Below are 20,089 nucleotides of genomic sequence, written 5' to 3'. Positions count from 1 at the left end.
CGGATCGCTTTCACCATACATGTTTGTCCGTGTGTACCCGGCCTTAGAGGCGCCTCTCTTCTATTTTATACTCTGTAGCTCCTGCTGGATTTTGCTTCTAATCCCCTTGTGGAGGCTGCCATTTGTGGATGGACATTTTATGGTTACACAACCTATCACATTGCTATAATCTTTTTCTATGGACTATAAACTGAAGACTTATGAATAAATGGTTGTGGAACGAATCATTTGAGTCTCCATTATTTCTTATGGGGAAATTTGCTTTGATATACAAGTGCTTTGGATTACAAGCATGTTTCCGGAACGAATTATGCTCGCAATCCAAGATTTTACTGTATATGTAACTGAATTCAAGTACAGTAAATGAGTAAGAAAATTCACAGAGTAAGTTTACCAACTTCTAAGTTGTTCAGAGTTATAGAAGTAGTTTGACAATAATTAAAATACAATTTGGAAACGAGTACGTGATTTTGTATTTTTACTATAGATAAAAATTAACCTGGCAAAATACGGAGAACCCTGTAAAGGTGTGGGGCTCCAGAACAACACCACAAATTAAATATTTCAATAAGTTATTATATTTATATATCATTTTTTTTACTTCCAATTTAATCTAAAACACAGGGTGAGATCCTTCAGCAACTGATTTTATGTGACAGTGATCTGTTACTTATTCACAGCAATAACTTTTTAGTGTATTTTCTTTTTATTTCTGCTAAACCCCAACTGTGAGATTTATTGACTTTGAGTCTGGAAGCGCAAAATATAAAATACTGTTTATCATTTATTTAACATTGCATTTCATTTACTACCAGTTTTAGACAAAATCACATTGCTGCTTTGTGTTATTTAAACATATACTCGGTAAATAAGATTTCATCTCTGGTTTATCTAATTCTACAGATTTGTAAGTATATTACTAATCTTAAACGTATTATTTCTCCAATCCTCTATCCTTCTTGGTGGTATCCTGCTGATTCTGGGGAGGTGTGAGAAAAAAGAAGCTTAACCTCTATGTCAATCCAGCCAGTAGACATGAGGAAACATTTTAATATATATATTGTAAGACTTTTCAAGCATGTGATTACTTGAAACACAATTTTGATTTTTATAGCTGGATGTGAAACAAATAAAAAAAAAGAAGAAAAAAAATACAGGGTTAATTAGCCTAAAAAATTGCAAATCACAGTAAGCCATAACAACCAACGTTCACCGATTTACTGATATGACTACTACCCATCAAATTAGTTGATAAAAGTTACTGCACTTTGTACATTGTTATTGCATTGCATTATTGACTAAGATTGTTTGTCAGATAAAATGCAAAGAGTGCATAAGGGCAGTTGCAGACTTCTTTATGTAGAAGAACATTAGCTATAGATGAGAGTTGGAAAGGTATACAAGTAATAAGAGAAAGTAAGAAGATAGCTGGTACTTTTGCATAGCTGAAAAACAGAGCTCTCTTGTGTAAAACATAATTTTAATTTTATTTATGTAATATGTAATTGAAAACCCACTAGCAAAGAAGATATGTTGAAAATAAATGATATCCAGGAGTATTAATTAAGGCAGTACAAAAAGCAACAGCTCAACTCAAGAACAATAATCAGGGACATATTTACCATTAAACAAATGAACAAATTCGCAAGCACACCATGGTTCGTAGATACGTCCAAAAATGTAATGCAAAAAAAGCATCACAGAAAGTGCAAAGTTTCGAGGCCACGCTGGACCTCTTCATCAGGCAAGTGATAAAGTGACTCAATACATCAGAAATACATATATAGAGAGCAACCACCAATCAAATCATAAGAAAAAAACATGTGGAAAAGACCACATGTTTTTTTCCACATGGTTTTTTCCTATAATTTGATTGGTGGTTGCTCTCTATATATGTATTTCTGATGCACTGAGTTACTTTATCACTTGCCTGACAAAGAGGTCCTGCATGGCCTCGAAACGTTGCACTTTCTGTGATGCTTTTTTTGCATAACATTTTTGGACGTATCTACGATCCATGGTGTGCTGGCGAATTTGTCCATTTGTGTGATGGTTCCAGTGCCCAGCTGGTGATCGTTTCAGCACCCACCTATTTTCTATGAGCCGTTTCAAAAGTCCAGGAACATCTGCGATTGGAATATTGACTAGATATTTACCATGAGTACTTCATCAGACAAGGCCTAGGGTAGCAGCAGCAAACCATAAAAGTACAATAGCACCCGCTCTCAACCAAGGCCGGTACCCTGGAGGCAAGCTTGGCTGACATTTCACCTCAGGGTCTAACCTTCTGCAATAGTGGAGCAATGTGAACAGATGGGCACCAGTTGCTTTTTCGATCCTGAAGAGGAAGTTTATCGACACTCATTCAATAATCCTTGTAGTGGGGGTTAGGACAACTATGGGCTTGACATACTCCAGATGAGAGCCAAAAAGTACTTATTTTATTGATAATGGACTTTCAAGCCAACCCAGCATTTTATGAAATTAGCTCCACATTGTAAGACACTAGTTGGTTCAGCTATTGACTCCTTGGTAGGAGTCCACCACACTAGTAATTGTAAAGTCATTTTCTTTTAAATAACAAACATGCTATGCTTAACTGCGTCGTGCAATGGAATTACACAGAGTGGCCCCAAACCTCCTCTTCTCTGGTCCCTCACCGCTGCTCCTGGCTCCTCCTCTTTTCGATGTGCCACCACAGAAATTCGCTTCCTATGTTAGCACAACTACAGGCTAGATCCTGAGCTGTGCTGCCTGCATCTGTAGACATTAACAGCGCAGCTCGACCCTGCCACTGCTCCTTCATCACAAGATGTGACTGACAGCAGCAGGGGCCAATGACTCCTGCTGCCTCAGCAAAGCCTGTGAGAGCAGGCAGGGGCCATACAGATGGGCACAGCACTGTAAGACTCAGGAAAGTATAACGGTAAGGGGGGGGGGGGGGGGGGGGGCGATAAGGGGGTGAAATTGTCTTCTAAACATTTTTTATCTTAATGCAGGGAATGCATTAAAGGGGAGGTTCACCCTAAAAACGACTTTCTAGTATTACATTGGCCCCCCACATTACAATACAATTATGCCTATTATGTTTTTTTTTATGCTGTACATACCTTGGTACAGCTAATTCGGGTTGCGAGTCCCGCGGGAGTGGGCGTTCCTAACATGCTGGTGATTGATGTGCGCAGGCGCAGTATAGCGCCGACTCGCCGTTCGGCTCCTTTCGGCAATCGTGACGCAGCTTACGCCACGGGGGGGAGCTCGTTTTTTGTCATCACGTCAATCACCAGCATGTTAGGAACGCCCACTCCCGCGGGACTCGCAACCCGGAAGTCACAGGTGAATTAGCTGTACCAAGGTATGTACAGCATTAAAAAAAACATAATAGGCATAATTGTATTGTAATGTGGGGGGCCAATGTAATACTAGAAAGTCGTTTTTAGGGTGAACCTCCCCTTTACAGCCCTTCCCCAGGCAGAAGGTCTTGGGGAAGACACACTTCCCAAGGTCAATCCTGAATTTTTATAATCTCTCCCAACCTGCATCACTGCAAAAAAAAATCCTAGTGGTTGGCCAAGGGAAGATACAATAAATATTGATAACTCTAATTAATACAGCCTCTCACACTATTGTCAGGGACATTCCCCAGCAGCAGGCAGAAACAAACATTAACCAGTGTTATAGTATTGCAGACTACTATTGTCAGCTTCCACAGAGGTGCCTCAAGTATGAGATATGCATGCTTACTTGGGTCCAAGCTGGACCACTGTAAGCATGCAATTAAGGTCATACCTGGAGTTCAGTTGTAAAACCTTAGATTTGGTTCAGGTAACATTGAGAAAGGGCTAAAATTATCATTCAGTAGGCTTTTGCCCATAGGGCAAGAGGCAGATTTTCCCAGTATAACTATCAAACCTCAAATTATTATCATAATCAGGAGAAATGTAGCCATTTAATATATGTAGCACTACCCCCGAAGGAGCTGCTGGATATTTTCCGGCGGCATGTTACCTCTATCTTCTCGCCGTCTAGGGTAATGGATGAGAGTTGAGAAAGTTCAATGTCCACACTTTACACTTTTTTTTCTAAGATTTATTTGTAGAACTTGGTAAGGAAAGTAGAAGTGATTGAAGAGGTGGAAGAGTAACAAGTAGATAGGTTCAGGTGCATTATTTCAATCAGGAAACACTCCTGCTTGCAGCAACACAGCTCTCGTCGCTACTCCAGCCAGAGTGGGTATTGTGCACCTGGATAGGTTTCTCTCACTAGCCTAGCAGCCAGAATGGCGCACAGAACATGGGACAGTCTCTGCCACAGACCTTCCCACAGATGGAGACACTTTCGGTCCAAAATCCTCGTAGCACAGGATTCAGCACCCGGATCTCTCCAGATTAACGTCTTGCAGAATTTAGAACTGACAGGCAATGACCATAAAGCCTCTCAGTAACGGTGCATCCTTCGATGAAGTTCAAGGTCTCTCCTGAGATACCAGCCTCGTGCTAGGTCCTCTCCAAGATAGGTCCTTCATCAAGCGGCTTCCTCCCTCCAGGACGGACAACACAGGATCACCTTTGAAGTGTAAACCCAGTCTGCTTACTGGGCCTACTTAGACAGATCACAACTCCGGACCAACGTGGTCCCGGAGCCAGGATTGCAGGAACACGCACCCCCGGCCAGGAGGGCCACACACAGGGTGGTGGGACGACAGACCAGCGATCGACGACCCCGGTCCAATGACATCTGTCCCTTAAGTACACCTCCCGAGCATGCACAGTGGAACGATCAACCCCCACTGATTGGCTGCCGAGGAGAGACACCCAAATCACCTTGATCTAGCTGCTGCCACCCTTGGCCTGGGGTGGTAATGACACCCCAGGTGAACAATAGTGGTCACTCACAACACAGCCATGGCTGAAACAGAGGCCCAATTTGCTCAAAAATCATACATGTCTGAGTCAACTAACTCTCAGGCTTCCCCCTAAATTTAAAGCAGCGCCAGCCCAACAGGAGCAGGCTGCTACATATATATAGATTGTCATAATATTATAAGCCAGGTTAAAACATGTAAAACAAGAAAATGTGTGCTATGGGGTGATCCCAGCAGAGAGTGTTGCTTGGTGCACCAAAGGCTCTGTACCTACGGGCTACAGTAATGACATGTCCCTGCATGAAGCATCATACTAAAAGGTCAGACTCTTCATAGGATTATACAAGATATGCCAGTTTTGGTAGGATTCTACCTGGTAAAATAAATGATCAACTGTCTTCCTTTGTCTCGTAGCACCTCTATGTTTGAGTTCCTAGAAATTTCTGTAGTGACCATTTCAATGTGGACCCCCTTTTTTTTGTATCTTGTATCAATCTGACGTGAATTGGACCTTGCGGAAGAATGCGGTGAACATCTTCAAAAGATAGGAGTACCTGTGTTAAGCAGTAGCCTTGGAATCTCTGGGACATAAAATAAGTCTAATTGCGCATTTCTACTGCAAACACAAACGCATAATTTTATAAAGAACTGTCTGTCTGTCTGTTTTAATGTTTATTGAAACAGCCATGGTTTTACTTTTCTGTGACCATTTCAACCTATTTTTCCTGCTCAGCTAGGTAGAAGACTTTTAGAACAGCTAAAGTTCTCAGTATTTAATTAACAGGAAATATTTGGCTCAGTTTGCTACCTACATTTAAAGTTAAATAGGGACACTAATGTCTTTACTGTCAGAATAAGTTGTTGGTCGGTCATGATGTAATTAAGTATCATTTTGTTCAATGTTATTATCATATTATATCACATATTTCTAATCTTTACTTTGTGGAATTACAGATCATGATCGAACAACTTTCCTTCTAGTAGACACTTTCCCTGGCACGACTCTTGAAATTTAATGCCAACTTGTGTGATCTCATATCCGAGAATATGCAGTGTGCATTTTTTATATCCTCCAGACTAACTGTAAGAATAATTTATTTTCTTAGATTTCAGCAGAGATATCGTATATATTTGCCCGTCTGATGGTAAATTATGTCTGTTCATGGTATTAATTTCTCCCATTTGAAATAAAACAAAATTGTCATTTACAAAATCAGTAATATATTTAACACTGAAACACTTTAGACTTATCAACTGTTTGAAATATATTCTTAAAATTTATTAGAACCAAAGAAGTCTTGCTGACTGGTCTATGCTGGGAGCTACATGAGTTATTTATGTAGCATGGGGCCACATAAACATTTTTGCAATATCTAACACAATTTATTTTTCACCTTAATGCAGTATATGTGAATCAATCTCCTGAGATGTAGTTCCCCAAATGCTATATTCAATTAATGATCATTTAAAAGAGGTCATTGTTGGATCCCCTATTAAGCACTTTAAAGTGCTATCTGTGTAGAGATCATTTATTATGGAAGTTTTGTTCTATTTTTTCTGTATATTTCTCCACTTCAACATTCATGTGCAGAGGACATACTTTCACTTTATTTTTCAATATGTATTAATTAAGCCACTGTCCGTGTAATTTTGAAAATATATATAACTACCTTTACCATACTGTGAGAGCACTGGGAAAGCCTTGTTTGCTATGGAAAGGTGCTGTGTGATCCAGCTGGTCAAATCAAACATCATTATGCCATTGTTTGGTTACATTGTAGGAGAAGCAACCCACAAAGGGTTTTCCTGACAGACTTCATGGCAGCCTACGTGTGGGGTTAATCCCGCCCCTCATACCTCATAGGACCCTTCTCCCATAAAGCTTTGCTCTGGGCGAGAGGCCGTGTTCCTTTTTTTGTCCTCCTCCTAGGACCAAGATATAGTCTTACCTTTTTTTTTTCTTTTGTCCAGAACTCTGCCCACGCGGGTGTGTATGGCTAGTTATTTACCACACGTAGGCTGCCATGGAGTCTGTCAGGAAAACGGAAAATTTATATCAAATACTTACCGTCATTTTCTTTTGCTGATGGACTCCATGGCAGCAGGAGTTCCCTCCCAGTGGCTGGAGTAGGCTAAATTATGGAACACGGCCTCTGGCCCAGAGCAAAGCTTTATGGGAGAAGGGTCCTATGAGGTATGAGGGGCGGGATTAACCCCACATGTAGGCTGCCATTGAGTCCATCAGGAAAGGAAAATGACGGTAAGTATTTGATATACATTTTCTGTTTTCTTAATAAAGAGAGATTGAAAAAAGTGGGAATTAATTAGTGTCCACAGCATAGGATTGTGGCGGTCAAAATAAAAAAAAAAATAAAACATTTTTGGTTATTATCACTTTAAATTACTTACTTGACAGACATGTGGATTCCAGGCAGAAAAAACGTGAATCTAGGCGGGAAAAACACGTGGATTCCAGGTGGAGAAAACGTGATTCTAGGTGGGAAAAACACGTGGATTCCAGGCTGGAAAAACGTGATTCTAGGTGGGAAAAACATGTGGATTCCAAGGGGGGATTTTTACTGGATGATTTTTATTTATGGTACTCGCTCGAGTTCTATGACTGAGTGAGATTTTGAGAGGTATTTGAAAGTTTTAAAAGTTTTATTTATTGATGAATTTAATAAATATAAGAGTAAAATAAAAATATGAAAACATATTTATGTTTATATATACCAATAAAGGTGCCATGGCCATTATATCACCATTTAAGAAATTTGTTTGATATTTCTTTATTTATAGTTATTTTGTACAGCCTACATTCCCATGTGTGCTGGCAGCCTTGTAAGAAAACTTTAGCTGGAAACAAGTTTCAAATTCTAGACAGAAAAGAACCTAAAAAGGAGCTAAAGTCCACAAACACCCACATTCCACCAGTGCCAATATCTTTTTCCTTGGCTTCTTCTGGTTGCTAAGTCATTGGCCGTCTTAATTGGCTAGTGGGGAATGATGTAACTCCTGCACATGCGCAAGCGGTGCTGTGCAGAGAATGTACACTGACCTCCGCCCAGTGTACATTCTAATGAAGACTGTAAAGAGTCTTCAAGTTTATTTTATTGCAAAAGAGACCTATCGTGTCTCTTCTGCATTAAAGAACCAGCCTTTGTATTTTTTTTTATTTTTTTTATTCTTTTAGTTCCATTTTAAAGTAAAGAAGAGTCATTATTTATCTATAAACACTTGTCTGGATTAAAATCTAGTCCTGCCATGATTTATTTTTTTTCGATACGGTACTGCAACGCTTTAGCTGACAATTGCGCGGTCGTGCGACATTGTACCCAAACAAAATTGTCCTTTTCTTCCTACAAATAGAGCTTTCTTTTGGTGGTATTTGATCACCTCTTCGGTTTTCATTTTTTGCGCTATATACAAAAAATAGAGCGACAATTTTGAAAAAAAATAGATATTTTTTACATTTTGCTAAAATAAATATACCCCAAAAATATATAAAAACATGAATTTCTTTCACAGTTTAGGCCAATATGTATTCTTCTACATATTTTTGGTAAAAAAAAATTGCAATAAGTGTACTGTATATTGATTGGTTTGCGCAAAAGTTATAGCATCTACAAAATAGGGGATAGATTTATGGTATTTTTATTATTATTTTTTGTTTAATAGTAATGGCGGCGATCTGCGTTTTTTTTATCGGGACTGCGACATTATGACAGACACATCGGACACTTTTGAAACTATTTTGGGACCATTAACTTCCCAAAGAGGGTTTACAACCTTTTTAATGTAGCAAACATTCAATAGACATTAGAAACAACACGTGGAAGTGGAGGTGACATGTTTCCTGTCACATCTGCATTTCCCGGGTATCTGGCTGCAGACTGGAGCTCCACTCTACACTTTTAATCAACTTTAACCCTTTCGCTGCCAGAGTTGTTTTTGTGTTTTCTGGACACAGGCCTGAAGAATACATAAAACCCCCAAAATAATATATATTACAGGCATACCCCGCTTTAAGTACACTCACTTTACATACACTCGCGAGTAAGGACATACCCGCGAGTGTATGTTAAGTGCCTTACAAGTACTGAACAGACATTTTGCAGCTACAGTAGAAGGAGTTGAAGCTCCAAGATCATACCCCACCCTGTTCCAGTGTGCCCACGACACCCCCACTACAGCCCCAGGGACCACAACTACAGCTTTTGACACCCCCACTACAGCCCCTGACCCCCTAGAAGTGAAAAAAGGTATTGTTTCACTTTAAGTACATTTTCGTTTTACATACATGCTCTGGTCCCATTGTGTACTTAAAAGTGGGGTATGCCTGTATTACATTATATTATTATTAGTAGCTGTGTTCTGTAACATTTTGGTACCAACAGAATCAAGTATCCAAACTAATGAACACTGAAATGAAAACAGTTACTTGGATACAGTAAGTTCAAATGTGACACATTTAAAACGTTCTTGTTTTTTTTCATGTTGATTACTAGCCCACTGTACAACATTAGAACATGCTGGCATTTTATAAGTCATAAATAATTTCCAGCTCTGCTTTCCTCAGTCATCTATAATGCCTTTGATCGTAAAAAGATCCATTGATTTCACATGAAAAAGGCATTTAATGCAAACTTGTCTATAAAACCATAAAATCTGGGATGTGCTGACAGTTGCTAGAAACTGCAACAACCATTCTAAATATCTAAATTACAAGTCTAAAAATTACATAGGAAAAGGGATGTGATGCTTGAAATCATCTCTTTTTTAAAAGTATCTAGTATTTTCTAAAATCAGATACATTTTTTTGTCTCCTTTTCAAAGATTGCAGTCATTACATGACAATATTAATACATGGCATTTGCTAACATTTTACTTTTAGATCTATAGGTAAATAAACAGAAGGCAACATTCATACAATTTAAATGAACCCGTGACTATAAACTTGCGCTTGGACACACCTTCCAGTATTGGATCCATCTGCATATAAGGGAGTGACCATTGACTGTGCGGCCAATCCCATGAATAAGTTGTAATGACGAAACATGTCGGGGTGTGGTCACGCAGTCAATCTCTGAACTAACGTGACATGTTTACAGAGCTCCAAACCTAGTGAGGAATTAGGAAAACTTGGCCCAAATTTTGAGTCTTCCTGCGGTGATCTGCGGTGAAGTGAGTGGTGAGATTTCATCTGGCTTATCAGGGGTCCGCCGTGACCACTTTTACACCGGTTGTGCCTTTAAGGAGAAGTTTTGTGATGTGATGCATTGCTGGAATTTTTACTTTTGTTTGTGAGTCCAACCTTTGGAGTTTTAAGTGTGGTGTGTTATTAAACTGTTTTATGGTATCACACTATTGTGCACTTTTTTCTCTTATTGTATATGTGGAGCCACTTGGATCATTACACCGGGAGTTTCTTCCCTTATCAACTGAAGAGATCTATACTTAAATTTTGTTTGCCAAAACACGAGAGTGTGAGGCATATTGGTCTGGTGAGTGTCCATTCTGGGGGGTGAAAGAAGCACTGAACACTTGTTGGTGTGGTGGAAGTCTTTGAAGATCACAAGAACCTTCATTTATGAACTTTTATTATATATAATTTATATATATAATTTCTTTTGCTTACAGATTTTTTGCACATTCTGTGCCTTCCCTCACGAGTTTATAGTCACTGGTTCATTTGTGTTAATTTATATATTTATTTATGTACTTTGCCACCATTATTACTAATATTCATTCACTTTAATATGTGGCATATGTTTGTGACACTGTGTGTTTTTAGAAGAATATACACATATTCATTCAGCGCTGTTAATTTTGTGGACACTTTTTAGAGAGTTCATCCACTTTATTCACTTGTCACTATTTTCTTTAAACAGCAGCTAGGGTCATACACTTACCATTTTATCCATCAGCGCAGCGGTGGGTGGTCAGGAGGGCGCCTACATTCAGATTACCTACTCTTTCAACATTCATACAATATGGTCACATGGTTTATTTTTTTTAAATGGACCTTGTAGCATAGCTAAGTACAATGCCGCGTACACACGATCATTTTTCGGGTTGTTAAACGTTTTTTTAAAAATGTCATTTAAAAAAATGATCGTGTGTGGGCTTCAGAGCATTTTTCGGGTTCTGAAAAACGACAAAAAAAATTCGAACATGCTCTATTTTTTAACGACGTTTTAAACAATGTAGTTTTTCGGGTTGTAAAAAATGATGACAAGTTATGATGACAAGCGGTCGTTCTGGTAAAACTACCGTTCGTAATGGAGTAAGCACATTCATCACGCTGTAACAGACAGAAAGGCGCGAATCGTCTTTTACAAACACGAAATCAGCAAAAGCAGCCCCAAGGGTGGCGTCATCCGCATGGAACATCCCCTTTATAGTGCTGTTGTACGTGTTGTACGTCACCGCGCTTTGCTAGAGCATTTTTTTTTCACTATCGTGTGTGGGCAATGTCGTTTTAATGATGAAGTTGAAAAAAGCTTTGTTTTTTCTAGAGGCTGAAAAACTTTGTTTTTTACAACCCGAAAAATGATCGTGTGTACACGGCATTAGATCACAGAAGTCTTGTCTGACTCTTCCCTGGTGCAGATCTTTCTGATTCTTCTGAAGAACCTTAAAGCTGAAGTGTGCAAAAAAAAATACACCCCAACCGCCCTTTCCCTGTCCAACACAGTGAGGACCCTCTGGTGACCATATTCAGCATCTATGCTCCTGTCTATCGACTACTACTGTCAGTGCCCCCCAAAAAATTCTGTGCAAAAGCTGACTTTGACTCAAAACTATGCATGCCCATTGTATAATGTACTCAAATATGCCTTGATTTTAATAAAAGACAGCCAGATATTTTATGAGCACATACAGTTGTGCTCATAAGTTTACATACCCTGGCAGAAATTATGATTTCTTGGCCATTTTTCAGAGAATATGAATGATGATATGAATGATAACACAAAAACTTTTCATTCACTTTCATTCATGGTTAGTGGTTGGCTGAAACCATTTATTATCAATCAACTTTGTTTACTCTTTTTACATCATAACGACAACAGAAACTACCCAAATGACCCTGATCAAAAGTTTACATACCCCAGTTCTTAATGCTGCCCCCTTTAACACCAATGACAGCTTGAAGTCTTGGTATTTGTGGATGAGGCTCTTTATCTTCTCAGATGGTAAAGCTGCCCATTCCTCTTGGCAAAAAGCCTCCAGTTCCTATAAATTCTTGGGCTGTCTTGCATGAACTGCACGTTTGAGATCTCCCCAGAGTGGCTCAATGATATTAAGATCAGGAGAGATAAGATGGCCACTCCAGAACCTTCACTTTATTCTGCTGTATCCAATGACAGGTCAACTTGGCCTTGTGTTTTGGATCATTGTTATGTTGGAATCTCCAAGTACGTCCCATGCGTAACTTCCTGGCTATTGAATGCAAATTTTCCTCCAGTATTTTTTGATCACATTCTGCATTCATCTTGCATCAATTTTGACCAAATTTCCTGTGCCTTTGTAGCTCACACATCCCCAAAACATCAGCGATCCACCTCCATGTTTCACAGTAAGAATGGCGTACTTTTCATCATAGGCCTTGTTGACTCCTCTCCAAATGTAACGTTTATGGTTGTGGCCAAAAAGCTCAATTTTGGTCTCAAATTACTTTGTGCCAGAAGTTTTGAGGCTTGTCTCTGTGCTGTTTGGTGTATTGTAAGCGGGATACTTTGTGGCATTAACATAGTAATGGCTTTCTTTTGGCACCTCAACCATGCAGCCCATCTTTCTTCCAGTGTCTCCTTATTGTGCATCTTCAAACCACAGAGAGTCCTGTATTTCACCTGAAGTTATTTGTGGGTTTTTCTTTGCATCCCAAACTATTTTCCTGGCAGTTGTGGCTAAAATATTAGTTGGTCTACCTGACCGTGGTTTGGTTTTAACAGAACCCCTCATTTTACACTTGATTAGAGTTTGAACACTGCTGATTGGCATTCTCAATTCCTTGGATATCTTTTTATTTCCCGTTCCTGTTTTATACAGTTCAACTACCTTTTCCCACAGATCCTTTGACAATTCTTTTGCTTTCCCAATGACTCAGAATCCGGAAATGTCAGTGCAGCACTGGATGAAAGATGCAAGGGTCTGTCAGGAGTCCAGAAACTCATTGACCTTTTATACACACACACTAATTACAAGCAAACAGATCACAGGTGAGAATAGTCATTTTTTTTATCAGGGTCATTTGGGTAGTTTCTGTTGTCATTATGATTTAAAAAGAGTAAACACAGTTGATTGATAATAAAGGGTTTCAGCCAAACACTATCCATGTGTGAAAGAAAAGTTTTTGTGTTATCATTCATATTCTCTGAAAAATGGCCAATCAAGCTTAAATTCTGCCAGGGTATGTAAACTTATGAGCACAACTTTATAATATATCTGATAATTAAAATAAAGGGATAGAAAAAAGTGGGTGTCAGGTCACCTGAGGCCAGGTGACAGATGCACACCTTTGGGATCAGGAGTGCACCACTAACGTAGTGGACCCTACGGCTGACTGCTGCTGATGGAACTAGAGCATAAGATTCCCAGGGAGTGGAGACTAAGAGCCAGCAGGTGTTCACCAGAGCTTCTAGTGGTGAGGATGGACTGCACTGCAACTGGTTCCAGGTAGCAGCCCCCAGGGTCCACCAGCTCATGTTCACGATAGGCTACAGGAGTAGTGATGGACGAACATCCGACGGGACGGTTCGCGAACGCTAACTGCGAACTTTTGCAAATGTCCACCAACCGTAAGTTTGCGGTGGGCCCCATTGGCTTTAATGGCATGCGAATATTAAAAACCTGCAGGTCATATTTGCAGCCATAAAATACTTACTAGCTGTGCACAAATAGTCCCACAACATGGACACTGACCTACCAGAAGTATTAAGTGAAAAACCGGATACATAAGTAAGTGGCGTTCACCTGACAGCAAACAACTTTGTATTCTGTGGCTGTAGGTTCATTAGGCATTCACCGGATACAGAAGTAAGTGTCGGCCATTACATGCCCCAAAAATTTGCCTACGGCCCCAAGCGTTCACCTGACAGCAAACAACTTTGTATTCTGTGGCTGGTGGTACATTAGGCATTGTAACAGCACTGGTGAACGGAGTGAACCACAACTGCCGTTAGCAAGGAATTCAATGCGATTCTCTATGCAACAACTTAGTATTAGGCCCCAGGCATCACTCCTCGCAACATGAGTTTGGGGGATCTATACATCATCTCTGTGTCACATAAAGAAAGGCGTTGAGCTACTAAGCATGGACGCATTACTACATGCGACCAAGGCTTAGCATTTAAAATTAGTTCAAGGTCAATATCCCAATACACCACTACATGCAGGTGATTATCAGTAAGGGACCCCAGGCGTCACTCCTAGCAACAGGAGTTTGGGGGTTCTCTACATCATATCAACCTTAGCATATAGAGATGTATTTAGGCCACTAGGGGAGATGCTATGAAATGGCATCAACCCCTAGCATAGAAAAGTTAGAGCGAACATGTTCAACAATTAGGACAAGGCCTATAAGTATTTTATACTTCTGTCAAGCACGTAGTAAATTGTATTTGTAGTAACAAGTATTATTTGCATACGAGAGATAGTGTAGCTCAGATACTTTGAGGATACACATATAATACACAACTTGTACTGGCAACTAATAGAAATGTATGAGAGGCAATATAGCTCAGGTACTTTGAGAGTACATATAGTATTTGTAGTAACAAGTATTAATTGCATATGAGAGGCAATATAGCTCAGGTACTTTTAGAGTACATATAGTATTTGTAGTAACAAGTATTAATTGCATATGAGAGGCAATATAGCTCAGGTACTTTGAGAGTACATATAGTATTAGTAGTAACAAGTATTAATTGCATATGAGAGGCAATATAGCTCAGGTACTTTGAGAGTACATATAGTATTAGTAGTAACAAGTATTAATTGCGTATGAGAGGCAATATAGCTCAGGTACTTTGAGAGTACATATAGTATTTGTAGTAACAAGTATTATCCCACAGCCACAGGCGTTCACCTGACAGCAAACAACTTTGTATTCCGTGGCTGGTGGTACAATAGACATTCACCGGATACAGAAGTAAGTGTCGGCCATTTCAGGCCCCAAAAATTATCCCACGGCCACAGGCGTTCACCGGACAGCAAACAACGTTGTATTCTGTGGCTGGTGGTACATTAGGCATTCAACGGATACAGAAGTAAGTGTCGGCCATTTCAGGCCCCAAAAATTAGCCCACGGCCACAGGCGTTCACCGGACAGTAAACAACTTTGTATTCTGTGGCTGGTGGTACATTATGCATTCAACTGATACAGAAGTAAGTGTCGGCCATTACAGGCCTCAAAAATTAGCCCACGGCCACAGGTGTTCACCTGACAGAAAACAACCTTGTATTCTGTGGCTGGTTGTACATTAGGCATTCACCGGATACAGAAAAAAGTGTCGGCCAGTACAGGCCCAAAAAACTAGCCCACAGGCGTTCACCAGAATTTGAATGAAACATGGTCTACTGGTCACATGTGTTAAATTCCTCTGAGATCCATGCTTCATTCATTTTTATAAATGTGAGGTAGTCAACACTGTTGTGAGCTAGGCGAGTGCGCTTATCGGTCACAACCCCCCCTGCTGCACTGAACATCCTTTCGGACAGGAGACTGGATGAGGGGCAAGCCAACAGTTCCATTGCAAATTTTGCAAGCTCTGGCCAGAGGTCAAGCCTGCCCACCCAGTAGTCCAGGGGTTTATCACTTCTCAGTGCGTCCGCATCGGCCGTTAACCCGATGAAGTCGGACACCTGCCGGTCTAGGCGATCCCTGATGCTGGATCCGGAGGACAGCTGTCGATGGGTCAGCTGAAAGAATGATCTCATATCATTAGTGACCAAGACATCTTCAAACCGCTCTTCCTTAGGCGCTGTTGGATTGGTACCCAAAACTGTTTCTCTGTGAGTGGAAATTCCTCTGCCAGCAGATGCAAAAGCAGAATGCAGCATTTCTCGAAGCAAGGCCTGGAAGTGCTGCATTCTGATAGCCCTCTGTAATGGTGGTAACATTTCCGCCATGTTTTGTTTGTACCGGGGGTCTAAGTACGCTGCCACCCAGTACTGGTCCTTGCCCTTTATGCTTTTCATACGGGGGTCCCTCCTAAAACACTGGAGCATGAAGGCCCCCATTTTCACTAAACTGGAAGCGCTGTACTGGCCTGGCTCCTGCTCATCATCGAGGATAATGTCGTCCTCGTTCTACTCCCCCCATCCACGGACAACACCAGGGATCCCAGAAAGGTTTAAAGCAGGCTCTTCTTGCTCCTCCTCCTCCGCCCCGGAACCATCCTTCTCTGACTCCTCTTCAGACTCCCGTTGTTGACTTGTCTCAGGTGGAGTAGCCCCCCCTGGGAATTCATCCAGCATTGCGACTTCCTCATCTTCCTGCTCCTGCTCCTCGACGGCTTGATCAATGACACGACGCAATGCACGCTCCAGAAAGAAGGCGTACGGTACGATGTCACTGATGGCGCCCTGGCTGCGACTGACCAGTTTGGTGATCTCATCAAATGGCCGCAGAAGTCTGCATGAGTCGCTCATGAGCAGCCACTGGTGCGGTGCAAAAAAACAAAGCTTCCCAGAACCTATCCTGCCGCAGAGTTCGTACAGGTAGTCGTTAACTGCACGTTTCTGCTGGAGCAGCCTATCAAGCACATACAATGTTGAGTTCCATCGCGTTGGGCAGTCACAAATAAGACGTCTGACGGGCAAGTTGTGTCGCCGCTGAATGTCAGCAAGGCGAGCCATGGCCGTGTAAGATCTTCTGAAATGGGCCGAGATTTTCCTGGCCTGCCGCAAGACGTCCTGGAGCCCAGGGTATTTGGCAATGAATCACTGCACGACCAAGTTCAAGACGTGTGCCATTCATGGCACGTGTGTAATTTTGCCCTGTTTTAGCGCGCTCAGCAGATTGGCACTATTGTCGCACACCACTTTACCAACTGTCAAATTGAGCGGTGTTAGCTACTGATCTGCCTGTGAACGCAAAGCTGAAAGGAGTGCAGGACCAGTGTGGCTCTTGTCTTCCAGGCACAGCATGGCAACGTCTCACCTGGCACGTCGAATAAGTTCTGGGGATCTTGGGCAGCGCAGCGGAAGAGACAGTAGCATCGGAAAATGAGGAGTCAGCCGAGGAGGAGAGGGAGGATGGAGTAGGAGGAGGAGGAGAAGAAGAGGCAGGCCTGCATGTAATCCGTGGCGGTAAAACCAAATCTACATGGGTGCCACGGGTTACATGCTTGACGGCCATCAGAAGGTTCACCCAGTGGGCAGTGAAAGTTATATACCTTCCCTGCTCGTGTTTGCTAGACCACGTGTCTGTGGTTAGATGTATCTTGGCACCGACACTGTGTGCCAGAGATACATTCACTTGCTGCTGAACATGGCCATATAGCTCTGGGATGCCCTTCTGTGAAAAAAAATTCCTTCCTGGAACCTTCCATTGTGGTGTTCCAATGGCCACAAATTTTTGAAAGGCCTCCGACTCCACCAGTTTATATGGCAGTAGTTGGCGGGCTATCAGTTCCAACAAGCCAGCGGTCAACCGTTGGGCAAGAGGGTTATCCGGCGTTATCGTTTTTTTACAATCGAACATTGGGGCCACTGAAGCCTGCCCTTTTGCAGAAAAACGTGAGGAAGGCATGATGGAAGGTGTAGTGGAGGACAATTGTGAGCATAGAGGGGAAGGAGAAGGAGAAAGAGAAGAGGCTGGATGGTGAGAGCCTGGAGTGTGGCTTTGTGGGTTCTGATGGCATTGCTCCCACTGGGCTCGGTGATGGGAGGCCAGGTGCCTTCTTAAAGGCGTTGTAAAGGAAAAAAAAATGTTGCCTAAAATTAATGTCTGCAAGGTAGACAGACAGACTAGTGTAATGATTCTGTTAAAAAACAAGTAAATACCTATTAAATTCCTTCATCTATATCACCTCCGGCATTCTAGTTTCTGTTCTCTCATTCACTTCCTGGTTTGCATCGCTCATTCATGTAAGAACTAAATTTCCCAGTATGAATTGCGGCACGCCCAGAAATTCACACCTCCTTGAAGTCTCTAACACGTAGAGAGCGTCCTGCCACACAGATGTAGTTCCCAGGAGGGGGTGAGCATGTTACTGACCACCGCAGTAAAGCCTCCCTTCACGGTGGTCAGTAAAATCAGACAAGCAAGAATGGAACAGAACAGAGAAGAATTAGAGCAACTTCTGAGCAAAAATGAACAATGAGGAAGTGAAAAGAGGAATGTCTGCAGGTAAAGGATGCTTATAATGAAAAAAAAAACATTTCCTTTACAACCGATTTAAGGCGGTCGTCCCTAGGTGAGTGTTGGGCCTACCGCGACTTATGCATTGACTGCAAAGGCTGCAGATGGCAACACTATTGTCTGCAGCAGACACGATAAAAAAAACGCACACACTGCGGAGCCATGAGCCGGCGTCCTGGGAGCTCCAGATGTGACTGTACATGGTTGATGGCTCGCTTCTGATACATTAGGAGTCTGGTTTGTCCCTCCTGTGCAATGTAAGTTTGGCCTGCTTCTCCTCCCTATCTGCTGGTCCATCTATCCCTCTGAACTCCCCTTCTCTTCCTCTTTTGTGGGCACCCACGTGACGTCTGTAGACACGTCATCATCTACGTCACCTTCCCCATCACTAACAATAGAGATCGAGTAGGCAGCAACAGCGGGCACCAACCTCCTTGGGCTGATCTGAGTACTGTCGTCAGACTGCTGAGTGCCGGCTGTTGCTACCTCCTCTTCCTGATCCAATGCCAAGAATGGCTGAGCATCCAAAATGTCTTCTGATGGATCAGAAAATAATTCCTGTATATGGTGGTGGTGAATGGAAAAACTAAAAGGTGGGACTTTGATTGAAGCACATTACTGAATTATATGAACCAAAATATAGTAAAGATTGTTTTATCAAAACAAAGAGGGCATGACATATACATAATAAGATAGTGTGGTAATACTCATGGGTTTCAATGATAACAATCTAGATATTACATAGTAGTACATGATTAGTCCAACATAACACACATGGTAATGTATAGTGATTGTGGGTCTCAGTACATAAAATCTAGAGAGTACATGATAGTACATATTTATCCCAGGGTAGCAACCATAGTAATAAATCTTAGATATGTGAACCGACTTTGTAGTGGTAACATATAGACAAGAAGGTAATAATATATTGGTTCATTAAAGTAGAATATTGAAATGCAGATATTGAACATATACACTGTGACAAATGGCTCTACGTGTTTCATGTTCACTTTAACACTCATCAGGAGCAGATACACAGTATGAAGGTATCTATAATAGAAAAAAATGCCATAGTAATAAAGTAGTAAAGGTTATAAAAAAACATAGAAAAGAGGGGGAACAACTAAGGTCCCAATCACTCTCACCTATTTGTAATATATGGGTAAGATAGTAGGATGGTATTGAAAGTAGGGGGCAGCTATAGAAGGCATCATACCCAGGAACTGAGACGGTGACACCTTGGCATGGCGGTAGCAGCAGCAACCAATGGTAAGTATAAAAATCGGATAATCAGTATCAGCCGTAATGAATATAATTTATTATACGATAAAAGCCAGAGATATCTGTGGAAGTAAGTAAATTAATAGTGAGTTGGTGCACAGCTGATAAACTGGGTTAAGTTAAAAGTAATTTAAATAAAAATGACATGTGAATGAAACCGTGTGTTGGCATGTCAGGAGGGACATAAATAAAAGCCAAAGTGGGAGTGTAAACATGATAATATAAAGATTACGCCATAGGTACCTGCAAGGGTATATAAGAGGAATCATTCCAGGAAGTGCAAAGTGTCGTGGAAGTAAAACAACCTAAAGTGTTGGCACAGTGCGGGTGAGGTATATATAACAGCCGTAAGCCATTGGTGACCATCAAAGCCATGCAGCGTCATGGTGGTGGTGGTGTTGGTGGCGAGCCACTCAACCAAGTCTGGTGCGTCCTTTGACGTAATCGAACGAACATTGTGCCACTTCCCACTTTGGCTCCGGCCTGGTGCTCCTGCCCTACCCCCCCCTGCGGAAGGGCCTGCCTCTTCCTCTGCCTGTAATTTTTTAAATGACCCTGTGACAAAAAAAAGTCTC

The sequence above is a fragment of the Rana temporaria genome, chromosome 1 (genome assembly GCF_905171775.1).
Source record: "Rana temporaria chromosome 1, aRanTem1.1, whole genome shotgun sequence".
NCBI classification, from domain to species: domain Eukaryota; kingdom Metazoa; phylum Chordata; class Amphibia; order Anura; family Ranidae; genus Rana; species Rana temporaria.
The sequence above is the reverse complement of the archived record's forward strand: the minus strand, read 5'-3'. Positions refer to the sequence as shown.